Below are 25428 nucleotides of genomic sequence, written 5' to 3'. Positions count from 1 at the left end.
AATGCTGTGGGAAACGGTGTCGAAGGCGTTACTAAAGTCCAGGTAAACAACATCCACAGTCTTTCCCTTTCCCTCATCCACTGAGTGAGTCACCTTGTCATAGAAGGAGATGAGGTTTGTCAAGCAGCACCTGCAGTTCATGAATGATGCTGACTGCGCCTGATCACCAGGTTGTCCTGCATGTGCCACGTAATGGCACTCAGGATGAGCACAGCAGCATAGGCATGGGTGAGCTAGAGACCAGGATTCCCGCGGTGTAGCACGGAAAGAGGGTGAAGGCCCAGAGCTGAACGTAAATCCATGGGTGGATGTGGAGGCCGGCATGAGGCTGCTCAGGGCCATTCAGGCCTGTTAGGGCCACTCAGGGCCCGGACAAGATGTAGCGGTAGACACGCAAGGGAGCCTGCACTCCTCAGGTCTATCAGCAGAGATATTGAAGGACCGTCAGGGCGCCCTCCCAGATCTGCCCGCATGACAGAGTTGTCAAAGCAGTCACCTTCGATGAGGCCTCAATACGTGTCTGTTCCAGCATGCATCACCAGGCAGCCCCAGCTCAGAGATCCCACGAGTTTGCTCAAGGCTTCAGCCAGCCAGCTCAAGCATGGAGGCTGCACAGCCCCTTGGGCAGCCGCCTTCTCCTGCCTGGCTGGTGGGAGGGAAACAAAAATGGAACCTGTCTTGCTTCAGCTGTGCCCTGTTGTTCATCATTCCTCCACCAATCACACCAGCAAAAAGCCTAGCTGTTGAATTCAAAACCTCATGATAAGCATTTGAAAGATGCTGCTTAGCTTCCCCAAAGCCCTCTCTTCCCCGGCGTCTGGACAAGCCCGCATTCATTGGCCTCTCCTCACAGGGCCTGCGCGCCTGCTCCCAGTAATCCTGGTGGCCCTATTCTGAGGTGGCTGCAGTCGGTCTCTCTCTCTCTTCTGCATGGAGAACCAAAGTTGGTCACAGCATTCTAGGTGCCATCTGTTAGATGGCAAGCAAGGGGGAAGACTCCCTTCCCTTGATCCTGAGTCCGCCGTACTCTACATGTAGCCCTGGAAGCTGTTGTTCTCTGTGCAGCCTGGGCAGACCAGGACCTTCCCAAACCTCCCAGAGGATACTGCCCCAGGCAAGGGGCCCTGTGTCCGGGCAAGGGGAATGAAAAGCATTGGAGAATGCGGGCATCGATCCCGCTGCCTCTCACATGCTAAGCGAGCGCTCTACCACTTGAGCTAATTCCCCAGCCCACAGCATCTGCCTGAGGTCCTTTCTCCCTTCCGGCCACCCACCCCTGGCCCAGCCTGCCCCACACCCGGACTCTGGGCCTTCCCATCGGACTGGCTCCCACACACCCACATCCACCCTCCCACTCACTTTCCTGAGGGAGGTCACTCCTCAAAAACCCCAGCGCTCAGCACCACCATCCCCAGCCCAGCATTCACCTAAAACCGCCTTGGCCAGTCATCTTCTGCACCTCAAGCAAGAGTTCAGGGCTGTGCAGCCCTTGAAGGGGAATCACCCGGGCAGGGCCAAAAGGCAGTGGCACTGCAGGGTGCGGTGCAGAGCCAAAAGGGCACTCCTTCGAGCCGGAGTTGAACCAGCGACCTAAGGATGGCCGTGCAAGGGAGCCTACAGTCCTCCGCTCTACCAGCTGAGCTATCGAAGGAAGCATGGAGCCCTGCCCAGTACCTCGCCCATCACACACTCATCCAACGCTTCTCCATGCAAAGCGGAGAACAATGCCTCTGCTCCGACATCCTCATTCAAATAGACTCAGCTCCAACACCATACCACCGGCAACCACCATGGGCAACCCTTTAGCCCATCAACTCTTGCAGCTGGACTCTCCTCAGGGCCACAAAGAGGCTTACCCGTATCCTACTGCAACTTCTCTTGATTCCATTTCACTCTGCTCTCTTTTGCCCACTGGTCCTGCACCAGACAAAAGGACAACATTTCCTCTGCTCTGTAAGGTCCTCCAAAGTGCTAGAAGGTCACGTGTAAGCCCCCTGAACCTCTTTTTCTCCAGGCTGAACATGGCCGGTGTCCTCAGTCCATCCTCACATAGAAATCCCTTCGGTTCCTGAGCTTCTTTGCAGCCCTCCACTGAAGTTGCTCCATTTCCTTGATGCCATTCCTCTGTGGTGGAGCTCAAATCTGGACACAGTACTTGAGATGACATTTGATGCCTGTCAAGAAAAGATGGAGAAAGTAATGTCTCCTGTAAAACTGCCGGTGCTGCTCTTGTTACACCTTGGGGTCTTTTCCTGCTCTTTACTGACTGGGTGCTCTGCGTGCTGCCACAGCCTCCAGAGGACACTGGCCCCAGGCCAAGGGCCCTGTGTCCAGGCAAGGGGAATGAAAAGCACTGGAGAACGTGGGCATCAATCCATTCATCAGGAAGAAAGAATGATTTGTCTTAGTCCCATATTGCCCACCATCTCTCAGGTCCACACCACCTGACCTGGGAAGACCAAGCCATGGTGCCTTGCTATAAGAGACAGTCAAGAAGCAGAAGGCACCATTGTCATACTGAGGCAAGGACAACAGCACGCCAGGATGTCACTCTGTAGGTCAGAGTGATGATCACGTCCAGTGAATGCCAGGCAGATCCAGACTGACAAGACAGGGATGAGGTCAACACAGAATATCCGTCTGCATGTCAGCATCTGCATCAAGGCTTTCTGTGGTTGGACATAGGCAATGGCATAGCCATAGAATCATAGAATCATCTGGGTTGGAAGGGACCGTTAAGATCATCGAGTCCAACCATCCACCTGACACTGACAAAACCACCACTAAACCATGTTCCTAAGCACCGCCTCTACTCTTTTTTTAAATACCTCTAGGGATGGCGATTCCACCACTTCCCTGGGAGGCCTGTTCCAATGTTTTTCTGTCTTTCGATGAAGAAATTTTTCCTAATATCCAATCTAAACCTCCCCTGGCGCAACTAAAGGGTTTTCCTCTTGTCCTATCGCTTGTTACTTGGGAGAAGAGACTGACCCTGACTTCACTGCAACCTCCTTTCAGGTAGTTGTAGAGAGTGATAAGGTCTCCCCTCAGCTTCCTTTTCTCCAGGCTAAAGAACCCCAGTTCCCTCAGCCGCTCCTCATAAAACTTGTTCTCTAGACCTCTCACCAGCTTTGTTGCCCTTCTCTGGACCCGCTTCAGAATCTCAATGTCTTTCTTGGAGTGAGGGGCCCTAAACTGAACACAGTAGTCGAGGTGCAGCCTCACCAGTGCCGAGTACAGGGGGCAATCACTTCCCCAGTGCTGCTCACCACATTTTTCCTGAAACAGGCCAGGATGCTGTTGGCCGCCTTGGGCACACTGCTGGCTCATATTCATCTGGCTGTCGACCAATACCCCCAGGTCCTTTTGTGCTGGGCTGCTCTCCAGCCACTCTTCCCTAAGCCTGTAGCGTTGCATGGGGTTGCTGTGACTCAAGTGCAGGACCCAGCACTTGGCCTTGTTGAACCTCACACCATTGTCCTCGGCCCATCATTCCATCCTGTCCAGATCCCTCTGTGGAGCCGTCCTACCCTCAAGCACGTCAACACTCCCACCTAGCTTGGTGTCAGCTGCAAACTTACTGAGGATGCACTCGATCCCCTCATCCAGTTCATTGATAAAGATATTAAACAGATCTGTGTGCAATACTTAACCCTGGGGAACACCGCTTGTGACTGGCCACTAGCTGGATTGATCTCCATTCACCACAACTCTTTGGGCCTGGCCACCCAGCCGGTTTTTTACCCAGCAGAGAGTACACTCATCCAAGCCATGAGCAGTCAGTTTCTCCAGGAGAATGCTGTGGGAAACGGTGTCGAAGGCGTTACTAAAGTCCAGGTAAACAACATCCACAGTCTTTCCCTTTCCCTCATCCACTGAGTGAGTCACCTTGTCATAGAAGGAGATGAGGTTTGTCAAGCAGCACCTGCAGTTCATGAATGATGCTGACTGTGCCTGATCACCAGGTTGTCCTGCATGTGCCACGTAATGGCACTCAGGATGAGCACAGCAGCATAGGCATGGGTGAGCTAGAGACCAGGATTCCCGCGGTGTAGCACGGAAAGAGGGTGAAGGCCCAGAGCTGAACGTAAATCCATGGGTGGATGTGGAGGCCGGCATGAGGCTGCTCAGGGCCATTCAGGCCTGTTAGGGCCACTCAGGGCCCGGACAAGATGTAGCGGTAGACACGCAAGGGAGCCTGCACTCCTCAGGTCTATCAGCAGAGATATTGAAGGACCGTCAGGGCGCCCTCCCAGATCTGCCCGCATGACAGAGTTGTCAAAGCAGTCACCTTCGATGAGGCCTCAATACGTGTCTGTTCCAGCATGCATCACCAGGCAGCCCCAGCTCAGAGATCCCACGAGTTTGCTCAAGGCTTCAGCCAGCCAGCTCAAGCATGGAGGCTGCACAGCCCTCCGGGGCATCCCTCTTCTCCTGCCTGGCTGGTGGGAGGGAAACAAAAATGGAACCTGTCTTGCTTCAGCTGTGCCCTGTTGTTCATCATTCCTCCACCAATCACACCAGCAAAAAGCCTAGCTGTTGAATTCAAAACCTCATGATAAGCATTTGAAAGATGCTGCTTAGCTTCCCCAAAGCCCTCTCTTCCCCGGCGTCTGGACAAGCCCGCATTCATTGGCCTCTCCTCACAGGGCCTGCGCGCCTGCTCCCAGTAATCCTGGTGGCCCTATTCTGAGGTGGCTGCAGTCGGTCTCTCTCTCTCTTCTGCATGGAGAACCAAAGTTGGTCACAGCATTCTAGGTGCCATCTGTTAGATGGCAAGCAAGGGGGAAGACTCCCTTCCCTTGATCCTGAGTCCGCCGTACTCTACATGTAGCCCTGGAAGCTGTTGTTCTCTGTGCAGCCTGGGCACACCAGGACCTTCCCAAGCCTCCCAGAGGATACTGCCCCAGGCAAGGGGCCCTGTGTCCGGGCAAGGGGAATGAAAAGCATTGGAGAATGCGGGCATCGATCCCGCTGCCTCTCACATGCTAAGCGAGCGCTCTACCACTTGAGCTAATTCCCCAGCCCACAGCATCTGCCTGAGGTCCTTTCTCCCTTCCGGCCACCCACCCCTGGCCCAGCCTGCCCCACACCCGGACTCTGGGCCTTCCCATCGGACTGGCTCCCACACACCCACATCCACCCTCCCACTCACTTTCCTGAGGGAGGTCACTCCTCAAAAACCCCAGCGCTCAGCACCACCATCCCCAGCCCAGCATTCACTTAAAACCGCCTTGGCCAGTCATCTTCTGCACCTCAAGCAAGAGTTCAGGGCTGTGCAGCCCTTGAAGGGGAATCACCCGGGCAGGGCCAAAAGGCAGTGGCACTGCAGGGTGCGGTGCAGAGCCAAAAGGGCACTCCTTCGAGCCGGAGTTGAACCAGCGACCTAAGGATGGCCGTGCAAGGGAGCCTACAGTCCTCCGCTCTACCAGCTGAGCTATCGAAGGAAGCATGGAGCCCTGCCCAGTACCTCGCCCATCACACACTCATCCAACGCTTCTCCATGCAAAGCGGAGAACAATGCCTCTGCTCCGACATCCTCATTCAAATAGACTCAGCTCCAACACCATACCACCGGCAACCACCATGGGCAACCCTTTAGCCCATCAACTCTTGCAGCTGGACTCTCCTCAGGGCCACAAAGAGGCTTACCCGTATCCTACTGCAACTTCTCTTGATTCCATTTCACTCTGCTCTCTTTTGCCCACTGGTCCTGCACCAGACAAAAGGACAACATTTCCTCTGCTCTGTAAGGTCCTCCAAAGTGCTAGAAGGTCACGTGTAAGCCCCCTGAACCTCTTTTTCTCCAGGCTGAACATGGCCGGTGTCCTCAGTCCATCCTCACATAGAAATCCCTTCGGTTCCTGAGCTTCTTTGCAGCCCTCCACTGAAGTTGCTCCATTTCCTTGATGCCATTCCTCTGTGGTGGAGCTCAAATCTGGACACAGTACTTGAGATGACATTTGATGCCTGTCAAGAAAAGATGGAGAAAGTAATGTCTCCTGTAAAACTGCCGGTGCTGCTCTTGCTACACCTTGGGGTCTTTTCCTGCTCTTTACTGACTGGGTGCTCTGCGTGCTGCCACAGCCTCCAGAGGACACTGGCCCCAGGCCAAGGGCCCTGTGTCCAGGCAAGGGGAATGAAAAGCACTGGAGAACGTGGGCATCAATTCATTCATCAGGAAGAAAGAATGATTTGTCTTAGTCCCATATTGCCCACCATCTCTCAGGTCCACACCACCTGACCTGGGAAGACCAAGCCATGGTGCCTTGCTATAAGAGACAGTCAAGAAGCAGAAGGCACCATTGTCATACTGAGGCAAGGACAACAGCACGCCAGGATGTCACTCTGTAGGTCAGAGTGATGATCACGTCCAGTGAATGCCAGGCAGATCCAGACTGACAAGACAGGGATGAGGTCAACACAGAATATCCGTCTGCATGTCAGCATCTGCATCAAGGCTTTCTGTGGTTGGACATAGGCAATGGCATAGCCATAGAATCATAGAATCGTCTGGGTTGGAAGGGACCGTTAAGATCATCGAGTCCAACCATCCACCTGACACTGACAAAACCACCACTAAACCATGTTCCTAAGCACCGCCTCTACTCTTTTTTTAAATACCTCTAGGGATGGCGATTCCACCACTTCCCTGGGAGGCCTGTTCCAATGTTTTTCTGTCTTTCGATGAAGAAATTTTTCCTAATATCCAATCTAAACCTCCCCTGGTGCAACTAAAGGCTTTTCCTCTTGTCCTATCGCTTGTTACTTGGGAGAAGAGACTGACCCTGACTTCACTGCAACCTCCTTTCAGGTAGTTGTAGAGAGTGATAAGGTCTCCCCTCAGCTTCCTTTTCTCCAGGCTAAAGAACCCCAGTTCCCTCAGCCGCTCCTCATAAAACTTGTTCGCTAGACCTCTCACCAGCTTTGTTGCCCTTCTCTGGACCCGCTTCAGAATCTCAATGTCTTTCTTGGAGTGAGGGGCCCTAAACTGAACACAGTAGTCGAGGTGCAGCCTCACCAGTGCCGAGTACAGGGGGCAATCACTTCCCCAGTGCTGCTCACCACATTTTTCCTGAAACAGGCCAGGATGCTGTTGGCCGCCTTGGGCACACTGCTGGCTCATATTCATCTGGCTGTCGACCAATACCCCCAGGTCCTTTTGTGCTGGGCTGCTCTCCAGCCACTCTTCCCTAAGCCTGTAGCGTTGCATGGGGTTGCTGTGACTCAAGTGCAGGACCCAGCACTTGGCCTTGTTGAACCTCACACCATTGTCCTCGGCCCATCATTCCATCCTGTCCAGATCCCTCTGTGGAGCCGTCCTACCCTCAAGCACGTCAACACTCCCACCTAGCTTGGTGTCAGCTGCAAACTTACTGAGGATGCACTCGATCCCCTCATCCAGTTCATTGATAAAGATATTAAACAGATCTGTGTGCAATACTTAACCCTGGGGAACACCGCTTGTGACTGGCCACTAGCTGGATTGATCTCCATTCACCACAACTCTTTGGGCCTGGCCACCCAGCCGGTTTTTTACCCAGCAGAGAGTACACTCATCCAAGCCATGAGCAGTCAGTTTCTCCAGGAGAATGCTGTGGGAAACGGTGTCGAAGGCGTTACTAAAGTCCAGGTAAACAACATCCACAGTCTTTCCCTTTCCCTCATCCACTGAGTGAGTCACCTTGTCATAGAAGGAGATGAGGTTTGTCAAGCAGCACCTGCAGTTCATGAATGATGCTGACTGCGCCTGATCACCAGGTTGTCCTGCATGTGCCACGTAATGGCACTCAGGATGAGCACAGCAGCATAGGCATGGGTGAGCTAGAGACCAGGATTCCCGCGGTGTAGCACGGAAAGAGGGTGAAGGCCCAGAGCTGAACGTAAATCCATGGGTGGATGTGGAGGCCGGCATGAGGCTGCTCAGGGCCATTCAGGCCTGTTAGGGCCACTCAGGGCCCGGACAAGATGTAGCGGTAGACACGCAAGGGAGCCTGCACTCCTCAGGTCTATCAGCAGAGATATTGAAGGACCGTCAGGGCGCCCTCCCAGATCTGCCCGCATGACAGAGTTGTCAAAGCAGTCACCTTCGATGAGGCCTCAATACGTGTCTGTTCCAGCATGCATCACCAGGCAGCCCCAGCTCAGAGATCCCACGAGTTTGCTCAAGGCTTCAGCCAGCCAGCTCAAGCATGGAGGCTGCACAGCCCTCCGGGGCATCCCTCTTCTCCTGCCTGGCTGGTGGGAGGGAAACAAAAATGGAACCTGTCTTGCTTCAGCTGTGCCCTGTTGTTCATCATTCCTCCACCAATCACACCAGCAAAAAGCCTAGCTGTTGAATTCAAAACCTCATGATAAGCATTTGAAAGATGCTGCTTAGCTTCCCCAAAGCCCTCTCTTCCCCGGCGTCTGGACAAGCCCGCATTCATTGGCCTCTCCTCACAGGGCCTGCGCGCCTGCTCCCAGTAATCCTGGTGGCCCTATTCTGAGGTGGCTGCAGTCGGTCTCTCTCTCTCTTCTGCATGGAGAACCAAAGTTGGTCACAGCATTCTAGGTGCCATCTGTTAGATGGCAAGCAAGGGGGAAGACTCCCTTCCCTTGATCCTGAGTCCGCCGTACTCTACATGTAGCCCTGGAAGCTGTTGTTCTCTGTGCAGCCTGGGCACACCAGGACCTTCCCAAGCCTCCCAGAGGATACTGCCCCAGGCAAGGGGCCCTGTGTCCGGGCAAGGGGAATGAAAAGCATTGGAGAATGCGGGCATCGATCCCGCTGCCTCTCACATGCTAAGCGAGCGCTCTACCACTTGAGCTAATTCCCCAGCCCACAGCATCTGCCTGAGGTCCTTTCTCCCTTCCGGCCACCCACCCCTGGCCCAGCCTGCCCCACACCCGGACTCTGGGCCTTCCCATCGGACTGGCTCCCACACACCCACATCCACCCTCCCACTCACTTTCCTGAGGGAGGTCACTCCTCAAAAACCCCAGCGCTCAGCACCACCATCCCCAGCCCAGCATTCACCTAAAACCGCCTTGGCCAGTCATCTTCTGCACCTCAAGCAAGAGTTCAGGGCTGTGCAGCCCTTGAAGGGGAATCACCCGGGCAGGGCCAAAAGGCAGTGGCACTGCAGGGTGCGGTGCAGAGCCAAAAGGGCACTCCTTCGAGCCGGAGTTGAACCAGCGACCTAAGGATGGCCGTGCAAGGGAGCCTACAGTCCTCCGCTCTACCAGCTGAGCTATCGAAGGAAGCATGGAGCCCTGCCCAGTACCTCGCCCATCACACACTCATCCAACGCTTCTCCATGCAAAGCGGAGAACAATGCCTCTGCTCCGACATCCTCATTCAAATAGACTCAGCTCCAACACCATACCACCGGCAACCACCATGGGCAACCCTTTAGCCCATCAACTCTTGCAGCTGGACTCTCCTCAGGGCCACAAAGAGGCTTACCCGTATCCTACTGCAACTTCTCTTGATTCCATTTCACTCTGCTCTCTTTTGCCCACTGGTCCTGCACCAGACAAAAGGACAACATTTCCTCTGCTCTGTAAGGTCCTCCAAAGTGCTAGAAGGTCACGTGTAAGCCCCCTGAACCTCTTTTTCTCCAGGCTGAACATGGCCGGTGTCCTCAGTCCATCCTCACATAGAAATCCCTTCGGTTCCTGAGCTTCTTTGCAGCCCTCCACTGAAGTTGCTCCATTTCCTTGATGCCATTCCTCTGTGGTGGAGCTCAAATCTGGACACAGTACTTGAGATGACATTTGATGCCTGTCAAGAAAAGATGGAGAAAGTAATGTCTCCTGTAAAACTGCCGGTGCTGCTCTTGCTACACCTTGGGGTCTTTTCCTGCTCTTTACTGACTGGGTGCTCTGCGTGCTGCCACAGCCTCCAGAGGACACTGGCCCCAGGCCAAGGGCCCTGTGTCCAGGCAAGGGGAATGAAAAGCACTGGAGAACGTGGGCATCAATTCATTCATCAGGAAGAAAGAATGATTTGTCTTAGTCCCATATTGCCCACCATCTCTCAGGTCCACACCACCTGACCTGGGAAGACCAAGCCATGGTGCCTTGCTATAAGAGACAGTCAAGAAGCAGAAGGCACCATTGTCATACTGAGGCAAGGACAACAGCACGCCAGGATGTCACTCTGTAGGTCAGAGTGATGATCACGTCCAGTGAATGCCAGGCAGATCCAGACTGACAAGACAGGGATGAGGTCAACACAGAATATCCGTCTGCATGTCAGCATCTGCATCAAGGCTTTCTGTGGTTGGACATAGGCAATGGCATAGCCATAGAATCATAGAATCGTCTGGGTTGGAAGGGACCGTTAAGATCATCGAGTCCAACCATCCACCTGACACTGACAAAACCACCACTAAACCATGTTCCTAAGCACCGCCTCTACTCTTTTTTTAAATACCTCTAGGGATGGCGATTCCACCACTTCCCTGGGAGGCCTGTTCCAATGTTTTTCTGTCTTTCGATGAAGAAATTTTTCCTAATATCCAATCTAAACCTCCCCTGGTGCAACTAAAGGCTTTTCCTCTTGTCCTATCGCTTGTTACTTGGGAGAAGAGACTGACCCTGACTTCACTGCAACCTCCTTTCAGGTAGTTGTAGAGAGTGATAAGGTCTCCCCTCAGCTTCCTTTTCTCCAGGCTAAAGAACCCCAGTTCCCTCAGCCGCTCCTCATAAAACTTGTTCTCTAGACCTCTCACCAGCTTTGTTGCCCTTCTCTGGACCCGCTTCAGAATCTCAATGTCTTTCTTGGAGTGAGGGGCCCTAAACTGAACACAGTAGTCGAGGTGCAGCCTCACCAGTGCCGAGTACAGGGGGCAATCACTTCCCCAGTGCTGCTCACCACATTTTTCCTGAAACAGGCCAGGATGCTGTTGGCCGCCTTGGGCACACTGCTGGCTCATATTCATCTGGCTGTCGACCAATACCCCCAGGTCCTTTTGTGCTGGGCTGCTCTCCAGCCACTCTTCCCTAAGCCTGTAGCGTTGCATGGGGTTGTTGTGACTCAAGTGCAGGACCCAGCACTTGGCCTTGTTGAACCTCACACCATTGTCCTCGGCCCATCATTCCATCCTGTCCAGATCCCTCTGTGGAGCCGTCCTACCCTCAAGCACGTCAACACTCCCACCTAGCTTGGTGTCAGCTGCAAACTTACTGAGGATGCACTCGATCCCCTCATCCAGTTCATTGATAAAGATATTAAACAGATCTGTGTGCAATACTTAACCCTGGGGAACACCGCTTGTGACTGGCCACTAGCTGGATTGATCTCCATTCACCACAACTCTTTGGGCCTGGCCACCCAGCCGGTTTTTTACCCAGCAGAGAGTACACTCATCCAAGCCATGAGCAGTCAGTTTCTCCAGGAGAATGCTGTGGGAAACGGTGTCGAAGGCGTTACTAAAGTCCAGGTAAACAACATCCACAGTCTTTCCCTTTCCCTCATCCACTGAGTGAGTCACCTTGTCATAGAAGGAGATGAGGTTTGTCAAGCAGCACCTGCAGTTCATGAATGATGCTGACTGCGCCTGATCACCAGGTTGTCCTGCATGTGCCACGTAATGGCACTCAGGATGAGCACAGCAGCATAGGCATGGGTGAGCTAGAGACCAGGATTCCCGCGGTGTAGCACGGAAAGAGGGTGAAGGCCCAGAGCTGAACGTAAATCCATGGGTGGATGTGGAGGCCGGCATGAGGCTGCTCAGGGCCATTCAGGCCTGTTAGGGCCACTCAGGGCCCGGACAAGATGTAGCGGTAGACACGCAAGGGAGCCTGCACTCCTCAGGTCTATCAGCAGAGATATTGAAGGACCGTCAGGGCGCCCTCCCAGATCTGCCCGCATGACAGAGTTGTCAAAGCAGTCACCTTCGATGAGGCCTCAATACGTGTCTGTTCCAGCATGCATCACCAGGCAGCCCCAGCTCAGAGATCCCACGAGTTTGCTCAAGGCTTCAGCCAGCCAGCTCAAGCATGGAGGCTGCACAGCCCTCCGGGGCATCCCTCTTCTCCTGCCTGGCTGGTGGGAGGGAAACAAAAATGGAACCTGTCTTGCTTCAGCTGTGCCCTGTTGTTCATCATTCCTCCACCAATCACACCAGCAAAAAGCCTAGCTGTTGAATTCAAAACCTCATGATAAGCATTTGAAAGATGCTGCTTAGCTTCCCCAAAGCCCTCTCTTCCCCGGCGTCTGGACAAGCCCGCATTCATTGGCCTCTCCTCACAGGGCCTGCGCGCCTGCTCCCAGTAATCCTGGTGGCCCTATTCTGAGGTGGCTGCAGTCGGTCTCTCTCTCCCTTCTGCATGGAGAACCAAAGTTGGTCACAGCATTCTAGGTGCCATCTGTTAGATGGCAAGCAAGGGGGAAGACTCCCTTCCCTTGATCCTGAGTCCGCCGTACTCTACATGTAGCCCTGGAAGCTGTTGTTCTCTGTGCAGCCTGGGCAGACCAGGACCTTCCCAAACCTCCCAGAGGATACTGCCCCAGGCAAGGGGCCCTGTGTCCGGGCAAGGGGAATGAAAAGCATTGGAGAATGCGGGCATCGATCCCGCTGCCTCTCACATGCTAAGCGAGCGCTCTACCACTTGAGCTAATTCCCCAGCCCACAGCATCTGCCTGAGGTCCTTTCTCCCTTCCGGCCACCCACCCCTGGCCCAGCCTGCCCCACACCCGGACTCTGGGCCTTCCCATCGGACTGGCTCCCACACACCCACATCCACCCTCCCACTCACTTTCCTGAGGGAGGTCACTCCTCAAAAACCCCAGCGCTCAGCACCACCATCCCCAGCCCAGCATTCACCTAAAACCGCCTTGGCCAGTCATCTTCTGCACCTCAAGCAAGAGTTCAGGGCTGTGCAGCCCTTGAAGGGGAATCACCCGGGCAGGGCCAAAAGGCAGTGGCACTGCAGGGTGCGGTGCAGAGCCAAAAGGGCACTCCTTCGAGCCGGAGTTGAACCAGCGACCTAAGGATGGCCGTGCAAGGGAGCCTACAGTCCTCCGCTCTACCAGCTGAGCTATCGAAGGAAGCATGGAGCCCTGCCCAGTACCTCGCCCATCACACACTCATCCAACGCTTCTCCATGCAAAGCGGAGAACAATGCCTCTGCTCCGACATCCTCATTCAAATAGACTCAGCTCCAACACCATACCACCGGCAACCACCATGGGCAACCCTTTAGCCCATCAACTCTTGCAGCTGGACTCTCCTCAGGGCCACAAAGAGGCTTACCCGTATCCTACTGCAACTTCTCTTGATTCCATTTCACTCTGCTCTCTTTTGCCCACTGGTCCTGCACCAGACAAAAGGACAACATTTCCTCTGCTCTGTAAGGTCCTCCAAAGTGCTAGAAGGTCACGTGTAAGCCCCCTGAACCTCTTTTTCTCCAGGCTGAACATGGCCGGTGTCCTCAGTCCATCCTCACATAGAAATCCCTTCGGTTCCTGAGCTTCTTTGCAGCCCTCCACTGAAGTTGCTCCATTTCCTTGATGCCATTCCTCTGTGGTGGAGCTCAAATCTGGACACAGTACTTGAGATGACATTTGATGCCTGTCAAGAAAAGATGGAGAAAGTAATGTCTCCTGTAAAACTGCCGGTGCTGCTCTTGTTACACCTTGGGGTCTTTTCCTGCTCTTTACTGACTGGGTGCTCTGCGTGCTGCCACAGCCTCCAGAGGACACTGGCCCCAGGCCAAGGGCCCTGTGTCCAGGCAAGGGGAATGAAAAGCACTGGAGAACGTGGGCATCAATCCATTCATCAGGAAGAAAGAATGATTTGTCTTAGTCCCATATTGCCCACCATCTCTCAGGTCCACACCACCTGACCTGGGAAGACCAAGCCATGGTGCCTTGCTATAAGAGACAGTCAAGAAGCAGAAGGCACCATTGTCATACTGAGGCAAGGACAACAGCACGCCAGGATGTCACTCTGTAGGTCAGAGTGATGATCACGTCCAGTGAATGCCAGGCAGATCCAGACTGACAAGACAGGGATGAGGTCAACACAGAATATCCGTCTGCATGTCAGCATCTGCATCAAGGCTTTCTGTGGTCGGACATAGGCAATGGCATAGCCAGAGAATCATAGAATCGTCTGGGTTGGAAGGGACCGTTAAGATCATCGAGTCCAACCATCCACCTGACACTGACAAAACCACCACTAAACCATGTTCCTAAGCACCGCCTCTACTCTTTTTTTAAATACCTCTAGGGATGGCGATTCCACCACTTCCCTGGGAGGCCTGTTCCAATGTTTTTCTGTCTTTCGATGAAGAAATTTTTCCTAATATCCAATCTAAACCTCCCCTGGCGCAACTAAAGGCTTTTCCTCTTGTCCTATCGCTTGTTACTTGGGAGAAGAGACTGACCCTGACTTCACTGCAACCTCCTTTCAGGTAGTTGTAGAGAGTGATAAGGTCTCCCCTCAGCTTCCTTTTCTCCAGGCTAAAGAACCCCAGTTCCCTCAGCCGCTCCTCATAAAACTTGTTCTCTAGACCTCTCACCAGCTTTGTTGCCCTTCTCTGGACCCGCTTCAGAATCTCAATGTCTTTCTTGGAGTGAGGGGCCCTAAACTGAACACAGTAGTCGAGGTGCAGCCTCACCAGTGCCGAGTACAGGGGGCAATCACTTCCCCAGTGCTGCTCACCACATTTTTCCTGAAACAGGCCAGGATGCTGTTGGCCGCCTTGGGCACACTGCTGGCTCATATTCATCTGGCTGTCGACCAATACCCCCAGGTCCTTTTGTGCTGGGCTGCTCTCCAGCCACTCTTCCCTAAGCCTGTAGCGTTGCATGGGGTTGCTGTGACTCAAGTGCAGGACCCAGCACTTGGCCTTGTTGAACCTCACACCATTGTCCTCGGCCCATCATTCCATCCTGTCCAGATCCCTCTGTGGAGCCGTCCTACCCTCAAGCACGTCAACACTCCCACCTAGCTTGGTGTCAGCTGCAAACTTACTGAGGATGCACTCGATCCCCTCATCCAGTTCATTGATAAAGATATTAAACAGATCTGTGTGCAATACTTAACCCTGGGGAACACCGCTTGTGACTGGCCACTAGCTGGATTGATCTCCATTCACCACAACTCTTTGGGCCTGGCCACCCAGCCGGTTTTTTACCCAGCAGAGAGTACACTCATCCAAGCCATGAGCAGTCAGTTTCTCCAGGAGAATGCTGTGGGAAACGGTGTCGAAGGCGTTACTAAAGTCCAGGTAAACAACATCCACAGTCTTTCCCTTTCCCTCATCCACTGAGTGAGTCACCTTGTCATAGAAGGAGATGAGGTTTGTCAAGCAGCACCTGCAGTTCATGAATGATGCTGACTGCGCCTGATCACCAGGTTGTCCTGCATGTGCCACGTAATGGCACTCAGGATGAGCACAGCAGCATAGGCATGGGTGAGCTAGAGACCAGGATTCCCGCGGTGTAGCACGGAAAGAGGGTGAAGGCCCAGAGCTGAACGTAAATCCATGGGTGGATGTGGAGGCCGGCATGAGGCTGCTCAGGGCCATTCAGGCCTGTTAGGGCCACTCAGGGCCCGGACAAGATGTAGCGGTAGACACGCAAGGGAGCCTGCACTCCTCAGGTCTATCAGCAGAGATATTGAAGGACCGTCAGGGCGCCCTCCCAGATCTGCCCGCATGACAGAGTTGTCAAAGCAGTCACCTTCGATGAGGCCTCAATACGTGTCTGTTCCAGCATGCATCACCAGGCAGCCCCAGCTCAGAGATCCCACGAGTTTGCTCAAGGCTTCAGCCAGCCAGCTCAAGCATGGAGGCTGCACAGCCCTCCGGGGCATCCCTCTTCTCCTGCCTGGCTGGTGGGAGGGAAACAAAAATGGAACCTGTCTTGCTTCAGCTGTGCCCTGTTGTTCATCATTCCTCCACCAATCACACCAGCAAAAAGCCTAGCTGTTGAATTCAAAACCTCATGATAAGCATTTGAAAGATGCTGCTTAGCTTCCCCAAAGCCCTCTCTTCCCCGGCGTCTGGACAAGCCCGCATTCATTGGCCTCTCCTCACAGGGCCTGCGCGCCTGCTCCCAGTAATCCTGGTGGCCCTATTCTGAGGTGGCTGCAGTCGGTCTCTCTCTCTCTTCTGCATGGAGAACCAAAGTTGGTCACAGCATTCTAGGTGCCATCTGTTAGATGGCAAGCAAGGGGGAAGACTCCCTTCCCTTGATCCTGAGTCCGTCGTACTCTACATGTAGCCCTGGAAGCTGTTGTTCTCTGTGCAGCCTGGGCAGACCAGGACCTTCCCAAGCCTCCCAGAGGATACTGCCCCAGGCAAGGGGCCCTGTGTCCGGGCAAGGGGAATGAAAAGCATTGGAGAATGCGGGCATCGATCCCGCTGCCTCTCACATGCTAAGCGAGCGCTCTACCACTTGAGCTAATTCCCCAGCCCACAGCATCTGCCTGAGGTCCTTTCTCCCTTCCGGCCACCCACCCCTGGCCCAGCCTGCCCCACACCCGGACTCTGGGCCTTCCCATCGGACTGGCTCCCACACACCCACATCCACCCTCCCACTCACTTTCCTGAGGGAGGTCACTCCTCAAAAACCCCAGCGCTCAGCACCACCATCCCCAGCCCAGCATTCACCTAAAACCGCCTTGGCCAGTCATCTTCTGCACCTCAAGCAAGAGTTCAGGGCTGTGCAGCCCTTGAAGGGGAATCACCCGGGCAGGGCCAAAAGGCAGTGGCACTGCAGGGTGCGGTGCAGAGCCAAAAGGGCACTCCTTCGAGCCGGAGTTGAACCAGCGACCTAAGGATGGCCGTGCAAGGGAGCCTACAGTCCTCCGCTCTACCAGCTGAGCTATCGAAGGAAGCATGGAGCCCTGCCCAGTACCTCGCCCATCACACACTCATCCAACGCTTCTCCATGCAAAGCGGAGAACAATGCCTCTGCTCCGACATCCTCATTCAAATAGACTCAGCTCCAACACCATACCACCGGCAACCACCATGGGCAACCCTTTAGCCCATCAACTCTTGCAGCTGGACTCTCCTCAGGGCCAAAAAGAGGCTTACCCGTATCCTACTGCAACTTCTCTTGATTCCATTTCACTCTGCTCTCTTTTGCCCACTGGTCCTGCACCAGACAAAAGGACAACATTTCCTCTGCTCTGTAAGGTCCTCCAAAGTGCTAGAAGGTCACGTGTAAGCCCCCTGAACCTCTTTTTCTCCAGGCTGAACATGGCCGGTGTCCTCAGTCCATCCTCACATAGAAATCCCTTCGGTTCCTGAGCTTCTTTGCAGCCCTCCACTGAAGTTGCTCCATTTCCTTGATGCCATTCCTCTGTGGTGGAGCTCAAATCTGGACACAGTACTTGAGATGACATTTGATGCCTGTCAAGAAAAGATGGAGAAAGTAATGTCTCCTGTAAAACTGCCGGTGCTGCTCTTGCTACACCTTGGGGTCTTTTCCTGCTCTTTACTGACTGGGTGCTCTGCGTGCTGCCACAGCCTCCAGAGGACACTGGCCCCAGGCCAAGGGCCCTGTGTCCAGGCAAGGGGAATGAAAAGCACTGGAGAACGTGGGCATCAATTCATTCATCAGGAAGAAAGAATGATTTGTCTTAGTCCCATATTGCCCACCATCTCTCAGGTCCACACCACCTGACCTGGGAAGACCAAGCCATGGTGCCTTGCTATAAGAGACAGTCAAGAAGCAGAAGGCACCATTGTCATACTGAGGCAAGGACAACAGCACGCCAGGATGTCACTCTGTAGGTCAGAGTGATGATCACGTCCAGTGAATGCCAGGCAGATCCAGACTGACAAGACAGGGATGAGGTCAACACAGAATATCCGTCTGCATGTCAGCATCTGCATCAAGGCTTTCTGTGGTTGGACATAGGCAATGGCATAGCCATAGAATCATAGAATCGTCTGGGTTGGAAGGGACCGTTAAGATCATCGAGTCCAACCATCCACCTGACACTGACAAAACCACCACTAAACCATGTTCCTAAGCACCGCCTCTACTCTTTTTTTAAATACCTCTAGGGATGGCGATTCCACCACTTCCCTGGGAGGCCTGTTCCAATGTTTTTCTGTCTTTCGATGAAGAAATTTTTCCTAATATCCAATCTAAACCTCCCCTGGTGCAACTAAAGGCTTTTCCTCTTGTCCTATCGCTTGTTACTTGGGAGAAGAGACTGACCCTGACTTCACTGCAACCTCCTTTCAGGTAGTTGTAGAGAGTGATAAGGTCTCCCCTCAGCTTCCTTTTCTCCAGGCTAAAGAACCCCAGTTCCCTCAGCCGCTCCTCATAAAACTTGTTCTCTAGACCTCTCACCAGCTTTGTTGCCCTTCTCTGGACCCGCTTCAGAATCTCAATGTCTTTCTTGGAGTGAGGGGCCCTAAACTGAACACAGTAGTCGAGGTGCAGCCTCACCAGTGCCGAGTACAGGGGGCAATCACTTCCCCAGTGCTGCTCACCACATTTTTCCTGAAACAGGCCAGGATGCTGTTGGCCGCCTTGGGCACACTGCTGGCTCATATTCATCTGGCTGTCGACCAATACCCCCAGGTCCTTTTGTGCTGGGCTGCTCTCCAGCCACTCTTCCCTAAGCCTGTAGCGTTGCATGGGGTTGTTGTGACTCAAGTGCAGGACCCAGCACTTGGCCTTGTTGAACCTCACACCATTGTCCTCGGCCCATCATTCCATCCTGTCCAGATCCCTCTGTGGAGCCGTCCTACCCTCAAGCACGTCAACACTCCCACCTAGCTTGGTGTCAGCTGCAAACTTACTGAGGATGCACTCGATCCCCTCATCCAGTTCATTGATAAAGATATTAAACAGATCTGTGTGCAATACTTAACCCTGGGGAACACCGCTTGTGACTGGCCACTAGCTGGATTGATCTCCATTCACCACAACTCTTTGGGCCTGGCCACCCAGCCGGTTTTTTACCCAGCAGAGAGTACACTCATCCAAGCCATGAGCAGTCAGTTTCTCCAGGAGAATGCTGTGGGAAACGGTGTCGAAGGCGTTACTAAAGTCCAGGTAAACAACATCCACAGTCTTTCCCTTTCCCTCATCCACTGAGTGAGTCACCTTGTCATAGAAGGAGATGAGGTTTGTCAAGCAGCACCTGCAGTTCATGAATGATGCTGACTGCGCCTGATCACCAGGTTGTCCTGCATGTGCCACGTAATGGCACTCAGGATGAGCACAGCAGCATAGGCATGGGTGAGCTAGAGACCAGGATTCCCGCGGTGTAGCACGGAAAGAGGGTGAAGGCCCAGAGCTGAACGTAAATCCATGGGTGGATGTGGAGGCCGGCATGAGGCTGCTCAGGGCCATTCAGGCCTGTTAGGGCCACTCAGGGCCCGGACAAGATGTAGCGGTAGACACGCAAGGGAGCCTGCACTCCTCAGGTCTATCAGCAGAGATATTGAAGGACCGTCAGGGCGCCCTCCCAGATCTGCCCGCATGACAGAGTTGTCAAAGCAGTCACCTTCGATGAGGCCTCAATACGTGTCTGTTCCAGCATGCATCACCAGGCAGCCCCAGCTCAGAGATCCCACGAGTTTGCTCAAGGCTTCAGCCAGCCAGCTCAAGCATGGAGGCTGCACAGCCCTCCGGGGCATCCCTCTTCTCCTGCCTGGCTGGTGGGAGGGAAACAAAAATGGAACCTGTCTTGCTTCAGCTGTGCCCTGTTGTTCATCATTCCTCCACCAATCACACCAGCAAAAAGCCTAGCTGTTGAATTCAAAACCTCATGATAAGCATTTGAAAGATGCTGCTTAGCTTCCCCAAAGCCCTCTCTTCCCCGGCGTCTGGACAAGCCCGCATTCATTGGCCTCTCCTCACAGGGCCTGCGCGCCTGCTCCCAGTAATCCTGGTGGCCCTATTCTGAGGTGGCTGCAGTCGGTCTCTCTCTCCCTTCTGCATGGAGAACCAAAGTTGGTCACAGCATTCTAGGTGCCATCTGTTAGATGGCAAGCAAGGGGGAAGACTCCCTTCCCTTGATCCTGAGTCCGCCGTACTCTACATGTAGCCCTGGAAGCTGTTGTTCTCTGTGCAGCCTGGGCAGACCAGGACCTTCCCAAACCTCCCAGAGGATACTGCCCCAGGCAAGGGGCCCTGTGTCCGGGCAAGGGGAATGAAAAGCATTGGAGAATGCGGGCATCGATCCCGCTGCCTCTCACATGCTAAGCGAGCGCTCTACCACTTGAGCTAATTCCCCAGCCCACAGCATCTGCCTGAGGTCCTTTCTCCCTTCCGGCCACCCACCCCTGGCCCAGCCTGCCCCACACCCGGACTCTGGGCCTTCCCATCGGACTGGCTCCCACACACCCACATCCACCCTCCCACTCACTTTCCTGAGGGAGGTCACTCCTCAAAAACCCCAGCGCTCAGCACCACCATCCCCAGCCCAGCATTCACCTAAAACCGCCTTGGCCAGTCATCTTCTGCACCTCAAGCAAGAGTTCAGGGCTGTGCAGCCCTTGAAGGGGAATCACCCGGGCAGGGCCAAAAGGCAGTGGCACTGCAGGGTGCGGTGCAGAGCCAAAAGGGCACTCCTTCGAGCCGGAGTTGAACCAGCGACCTAAGGATGGCCGTGCAAGGGAGCCTACAGTCCTCCGCTCTACCAGCTGAGCTATCGAAGGAAGCATGGAGCCCTGCCCAGTACCTCGCCCATCACACACTCATCCAACGCTTCTCCATGCAAAGCGGAGAACAATGCCTCTGCTCCGACATCCTCATTCAAATAGACTCAGCTCCAACACCATACCACCGGCAACCACCATGGGCAACCCTTTAGCCCATCAACTCTTGCAGCTGGACTCTCCTCAGGGCCACAAAGAGGCTTACCCGTATCCTACTGCAACTTCTCTTGATTCCATTTCACTCTGCTCTCTTTTGCCCACTGGTCCTGCACCAGACAAAAGGACAACATTTCCTCTGCTCTGTAAGGTCCTCCAAAGTGCTAGAAGGTCACGTGTAAGCCCCCTGAACCTCTTTTTCTCCAGGCTGAACATGGCCGGTGTCCTCAGTCCATCCTCACATAGAAATCCCTTCGGTTCCTGAGCTTCTTTGCAGCCCTCCACTGAAGTTGCTCCATTTCCTTGATGCCATTCCTCTGTGGTGGAGCTCAAATCTGGACACAGTACTTGAGATGACATTTGATGCCTGTCAAGAAAAGATGGAGAAAGTAATGTCTCCTGTAAAACTGCCGGTGCTGCTCTTGTTACACCTTGGGGTCTTTTCCTGCTCTTTACTGACTGGGTGCTCTGCGTGCTGCCACAGCCTCCAGAGGACACTGGCCCCAGGCCAAGGGCCCTGTGTCCAGGCAAGGGGAATGAAAAGCACTGGAGAACGTGGGCATCAATCCATTCATCAGGAAGAAAGAATGATTTGTCTTAGTCCCATATTGCCCACCATCTCTCAGGTCCACACCACCTGACCTGGGAAGACCAAGCCATGGTGCCTTGCTATAAGAGACAGTCAAGAAGCAGAAGGCACCATTGTCATACTGAGGCAAGGACAACAGCACGCCAGGATGTCACTCTGTAGGTCAGAGTGATGATCACGTCCAGTGAATGCCAGGCAGATCCAGACTGACAAGACAGGGATGAGGTCAACACAGAATATCCGTCTGCATGTCAGCATCTGCATCAAGGCTTTCTGTGGTCGGACATAGGCAATGGCATAGCCAGAGAATCATAGAATCGTCTGGGTTGGAAGGGACCGTTAAGATCATCGAGTCCAACCATCCACCTGACACTGACAAAACCACCACTAAACCATGTTCCTAAGCACCGCCTCTACTCTTTTTTTAAATACCTCTAGGGATGGCGATTCCACCACTTCCCTGGGAGGCCTGTTCCAATGTTTTTCTGTCTTTCGATGAAGAAATTTTTCCTAATATCCAATCTAAACCTCCCCTGGCGCAACTAAAGGCTTTTCCTCTTGTCCTATCGCTTGTTACTTGGGAGAAGAGACTGACCCTGACTTCACTGCAACCTCCTTTCAGGTAGTTGTAGAGAGTGATAAGGTCTCCCCTCAGCTTCCTTTTCTCCAGGCTAAAGAACCCCAGTTCCCTCAGCCGCTCCTCATAAAACTTGTTCTCTAGACCTCTCACCAGCTTTGTTGCCCTTCTCTGGACCCGCTTCAGAATCTCAATGTCTTTCTTGGAGTGAGGGGCCCTAAACTGAACACAGTAGTCGAGGTGCAGCCTCACCAGTGCCGAGTACAGGGGGCAATCACTTCCCCAGTGCTGCTCACCACATTTTTCCTGAAACAGGCCAGGATGCTGTTGGCCGCCTTGGGCACACTGCTGGCTCATATTCATCTGGCTGTCGACCAATACCCCCAGGTCCTTTTGTGCTGGGCTGCTCTCCAGCCACTCTTCCCTAAGCCTGTAGCGTTGCATGGGGTTGCTGTGACTCAAGTGCAGGACCCAGCACTTGGCCTTGTTGAACCTCACACCATTGTCCTCGGCCCATCATTCCATCCTGTCCAGATCCCTCTGTGGAGCCGTCCTACCCTCAAGCACGTCAACACTCCCACCTAGCTTGGTGTCAGCTGCAAACTTACTGAGGATGCACTCGATCCCCTCATCCAGTTCATTGATAAAGATATTAAACAGATCTGTGTGCAATACTTAACCCTGGGGAACACCGCTTGTGACTGGCCACTAGCTGGATTGATCTCCATTCACCACAACTCTTTGGGCCTGGCCACCCAGCCGGTTTTTTACCCAGCAGAGAGTACACTCATCCAAGCCATGAGCAGTCAGTTTCTCCAGGAGAATGCTGTGGGAAACGGTGTCGAAGGCGTTACTAAAGTCCAGGTAAACAACATCCACAGTCTTTCCCTTTCCCTCATCCACTGAGTGAGTCACCTTGTCATAGAAGGAGATGAGGTTTGTCAAGCAGCACCTGCAGTTCATGAATGATGCTGACTGCGCCTGATCACCAGGTTGTCCTGCATGTGCCACGTAATGGCACTCAGGATGAGCACAGCAGCATAGGCATGGGTGAGCTAGAGACCAGGATTCCCGCGGTGTAGCACGGAAAGAGGGTGAAGGCCCAGAGCTGAACGTAAATCCATGGGTGGATGTGGAGGCCGGCATGAGGCTGCTCAGGGCCATTCAGGCCTGTTAGGGCCACTCAGGGCCCGGACAAGATGTAGCGGTAGACACGCAAGGGAGCCTGCACTCCTCAGGTCTATCAGCAGAGATATTGAAGGACCGTCAGGGCGCCCTCCCAGATCTGCCCGCATGACAGAGTTGTCAAAGCAGTCACCTTCGATGAGGCCTCAATACGTGTCTGTTCCAGCATGCATCACCAGGCAGCCCCAGCTCAGAGATCCCACGAGTTTGCTCAAGGCTTCAGCCAGCCAGCTCAAGCATGGAGGCTGCACAGCCCTCCGGGGCATCCCTCTTCTCCTGCCTGGCTGGTGGGAGGGAAACAAAAATGGAACCTGTCTTGCTTCAGCTGTGCCCTGTTGTTCATCATTCCTCCACCAATCACACCAGCAAAAAGCCTAGCTGTTGAATTCAAAACCTCATGATAAGCATTTGAAAGATGCTGCTTAGCTTCCCCAAAGCCCTCTCTTCCCTGGCGTCTGGACAAGCCCGCATTCATTGGCCTCTCCTCACAGGGCCTGCGCGCCTGCTCCCAGTAATCCTGGTGGCCCTATTCTGAGGTGGCTGCAGTCGGTCTCTCTCTCCCTTCTGCATGGAGAACCAAAGTTGGTCACAGCATTCTAGGTGCCATCTGTTAGATGGCAAGCAAGGGGGAAGACTCCCTTCCCTTGATCCTGAGTCCGCCGTACTCTACATGTAGCCCTGGAAGCTGTTGTTCTCTGTGCAGCCTGGGCAGACCAGGACCTTCCCAAACCTCCCAGAGGATACTGCCCCAGGCAAGGGGCCCTGTGTCCGGGCAAGGGGAATGAAAAGCATTGGAGAATGCGGGCATCGATCCCGCTGCCTCTCACATGCTAAGCGAGCGCTCTACCACTTGAGCTAATTCCCCAGCCCACAGCATCTGCCTGAGGTCCTTTCTCCCTTCCGGCCACCCACCCCTGGCCCAGCCTGCCCCACACCCGGACTCTGGGCCTTCCCATCGGACTGGCTCCCACACACCCACATCCACCCTCCCACTCACTTTCCTGAGGGAGGTCACTCCTCAAAAACCCCAGCGCTCAGCACCACCATCCCCAGCCCAGCATTCACCTAAAACCGCCTTGGCCAGTCATCTTCTGCACCTCAAGCAAGAGTTCAGGGCTGTGCAGCCCTTGAAGGGGAATCACCCGGGCAGGGCCAAAAGGCAGTGGCACTGCAGGGTGCGGTGCAGAGCCAAAAGGGCACTCCTTCGAGCCGGAGTTGAACCAGCGACCTAAGGATGGCCGTGCAAGGGAGCCTACAGTCCTCCGCTCTACCAGCTGAGCTATCGAAGGAAGCATGGAGCCCTGCCCAGTACCTCGCCCATCACACACTCATCCAACGCTTCTCCATGCAAAGCGGAGAACAATGCCTCTGCTCCGACATCCTCATTCAAATAGACTCAGCTCCAACACCATACCACCGGCAACCACCATGGGCAACCCTTTAGCCCATCAACTCTTGCAGCTGGACTCTCCTCAGGGCCACAAAGAGGCTTACCCGTATCCTACTGCAACTTCTCTTGATTCCATTTCACTCTGCTCTCTTTTGCCCACTGGTCCTGCACCAGACAAAAGGACAACATTTCCTCTGCTCTGTAAGGTCCTCCAAAGTGCTAGAAGGTCACGTGTAAGCCCCCTGAACCTCTTTTTCTCCAGGCTGAACATGGCCGGTGTCCTCAGTCCATCCTCACATAGAAATCCCTTCGGTTCCTGAGCTTCTTTGCAGCCCTCCACTGAAGTTGCTCCATTTCCTTGATGCCATTCCTCTGTGGTGGAGCTCAAATCTGGACACAGTACTTGAGATGACATTTGATGCCTGTCAAGAAAAGATGGAGAAAGTAATGTCTCCTGTAAAACTGCCGGTGCTGCTCTTGTTACACCTTGGGGTCTTTTCCTGCTCTTTACTGACTGGGTGCTCTGCGTGCTGCCACAGCCTCCAGAGGACACTGGCCCCAGGCCAAGGGCCCTGTGTCCAGGCAAGGGGAATGAAAAGCACTGGAGAACGTGGGCATCAATCCATTCATCAGGAAGAAAGAATGATTTGTCTTAGTCCCATATTGCCCACCATCTCTCAGGTCCACACCACCTGACCTGGGAAGACCAAGCCATGGTGCCTTGCTATAAGAGACAGTCAAGAAGCAGAAGGCACCATTGTCATACTGAGGCAAGGACAACAGCACGCCAGGATGTCACTCTGTAGGTCAGAGTGATGATCACGTCCAGTGAATGCCAGGCAGATCCAGACTGACAAGACAGGGATGAGGTCAACACAGAATATCCGTCTGCATGTCAGC

At 53.9% G+C, this 25428-nt stretch overlaps 1 protein-coding gene and 14 non-coding genes across 15 annotated transcripts in view; 1 reads left to right on the top strand and 14 right to left on the bottom strand.

Moving 5' to 3' along the window:
• DNAJC5B (DnaJ heat shock protein family (Hsp40) member C5 beta) overlaps window positions 1-25428 on the top strand; it is a 79254-nt gene that overhangs the window by 7580 nt on the left and 46246 nt on the right. The window lies entirely within an intron of this gene.
• TRNAA-AGC (transfer RNA alanine (anticodon AGC)) lies at window positions 1155-1227 on the bottom strand. Its single transcript has one exon. It is a non-coding gene; the product is annotated as a tRNA-Ala (tRNA).
• TRNAY-GUA (transfer RNA tyrosine (anticodon GUA)) lies at window positions 1563-1651 on the bottom strand. The gene is given in 2 exon segments: window positions 1563-1598; window positions 1615-1651. It is a non-coding gene; the product is annotated as a tRNA-Tyr (tRNA).
• TRNAA-AGC (transfer RNA alanine (anticodon AGC)) lies at window positions 4951-5023 on the bottom strand. Its single transcript has one exon. It is a non-coding gene; the product is annotated as a tRNA-Ala (tRNA).
• Window positions 5359-5447, bottom strand: TRNAY-GUA (transfer RNA tyrosine (anticodon GUA)). The gene is given in 2 exon segments: window positions 5359-5394; window positions 5411-5447. It is a non-coding gene; the product is annotated as a tRNA-Tyr (tRNA).
• TRNAA-AGC (transfer RNA alanine (anticodon AGC)) lies at window positions 8747-8819 on the bottom strand. Its single transcript has one exon. It is a non-coding gene; the product is annotated as a tRNA-Ala (tRNA).
• TRNAY-GUA (transfer RNA tyrosine (anticodon GUA)) lies at window positions 9155-9243 on the bottom strand. Its single transcript is given in 2 exon segments — window positions 9155-9190; window positions 9207-9243. It is a non-coding gene; the product is annotated as a tRNA-Tyr (tRNA).
• TRNAA-AGC (transfer RNA alanine (anticodon AGC)) lies at window positions 12543-12615 on the bottom strand. Its single transcript has one exon. It is a non-coding gene; the product is annotated as a tRNA-Ala (tRNA).
• On the bottom strand, window positions 12951-13039 carry TRNAY-GUA (transfer RNA tyrosine (anticodon GUA)). The gene is given in 2 exon segments: window positions 12951-12986; window positions 13003-13039. It is a non-coding gene; the product is annotated as a tRNA-Tyr (tRNA).
• Window positions 16339-16411, bottom strand: TRNAA-AGC (transfer RNA alanine (anticodon AGC)). Its single transcript has one exon. It is a non-coding gene; the product is annotated as a tRNA-Ala (tRNA).
• TRNAY-GUA (transfer RNA tyrosine (anticodon GUA)) lies at window positions 16747-16835 on the bottom strand. Its single transcript is given in 2 exon segments — window positions 16747-16782; window positions 16799-16835. It is a non-coding gene; the product is annotated as a tRNA-Tyr (tRNA).
• TRNAA-AGC (transfer RNA alanine (anticodon AGC)) lies at window positions 20135-20207 on the bottom strand. Its single transcript has one exon. It is a non-coding gene; the product is annotated as a tRNA-Ala (tRNA).
• TRNAY-GUA (transfer RNA tyrosine (anticodon GUA)) lies at window positions 20543-20631 on the bottom strand. Its single transcript is given in 2 exon segments — window positions 20543-20578; window positions 20595-20631. It is a non-coding gene; the product is annotated as a tRNA-Tyr (tRNA).
• On the bottom strand, window positions 23931-24003 carry TRNAA-AGC (transfer RNA alanine (anticodon AGC)). Its single transcript has one exon. It is a non-coding gene; the product is annotated as a tRNA-Ala (tRNA).
• TRNAY-GUA (transfer RNA tyrosine (anticodon GUA)) lies at window positions 24339-24427 on the bottom strand. The gene is given in 2 exon segments: window positions 24339-24374; window positions 24391-24427. It is a non-coding gene; the product is annotated as a tRNA-Tyr (tRNA).

The sequence above is a fragment of the Rissa tridactyla genome, chromosome 2 (genome assembly GCF_028500815.1).
Source record: "Rissa tridactyla isolate bRisTri1 chromosome 2, bRisTri1.patW.cur.20221130, whole genome shotgun sequence".
Taxonomy (NCBI): Eukaryota; Metazoa; Chordata; class Aves; order Charadriiformes; family Laridae; genus Rissa; species Rissa tridactyla.
This window is presented reverse-complemented; position numbering and strand designations above follow the sequence as displayed.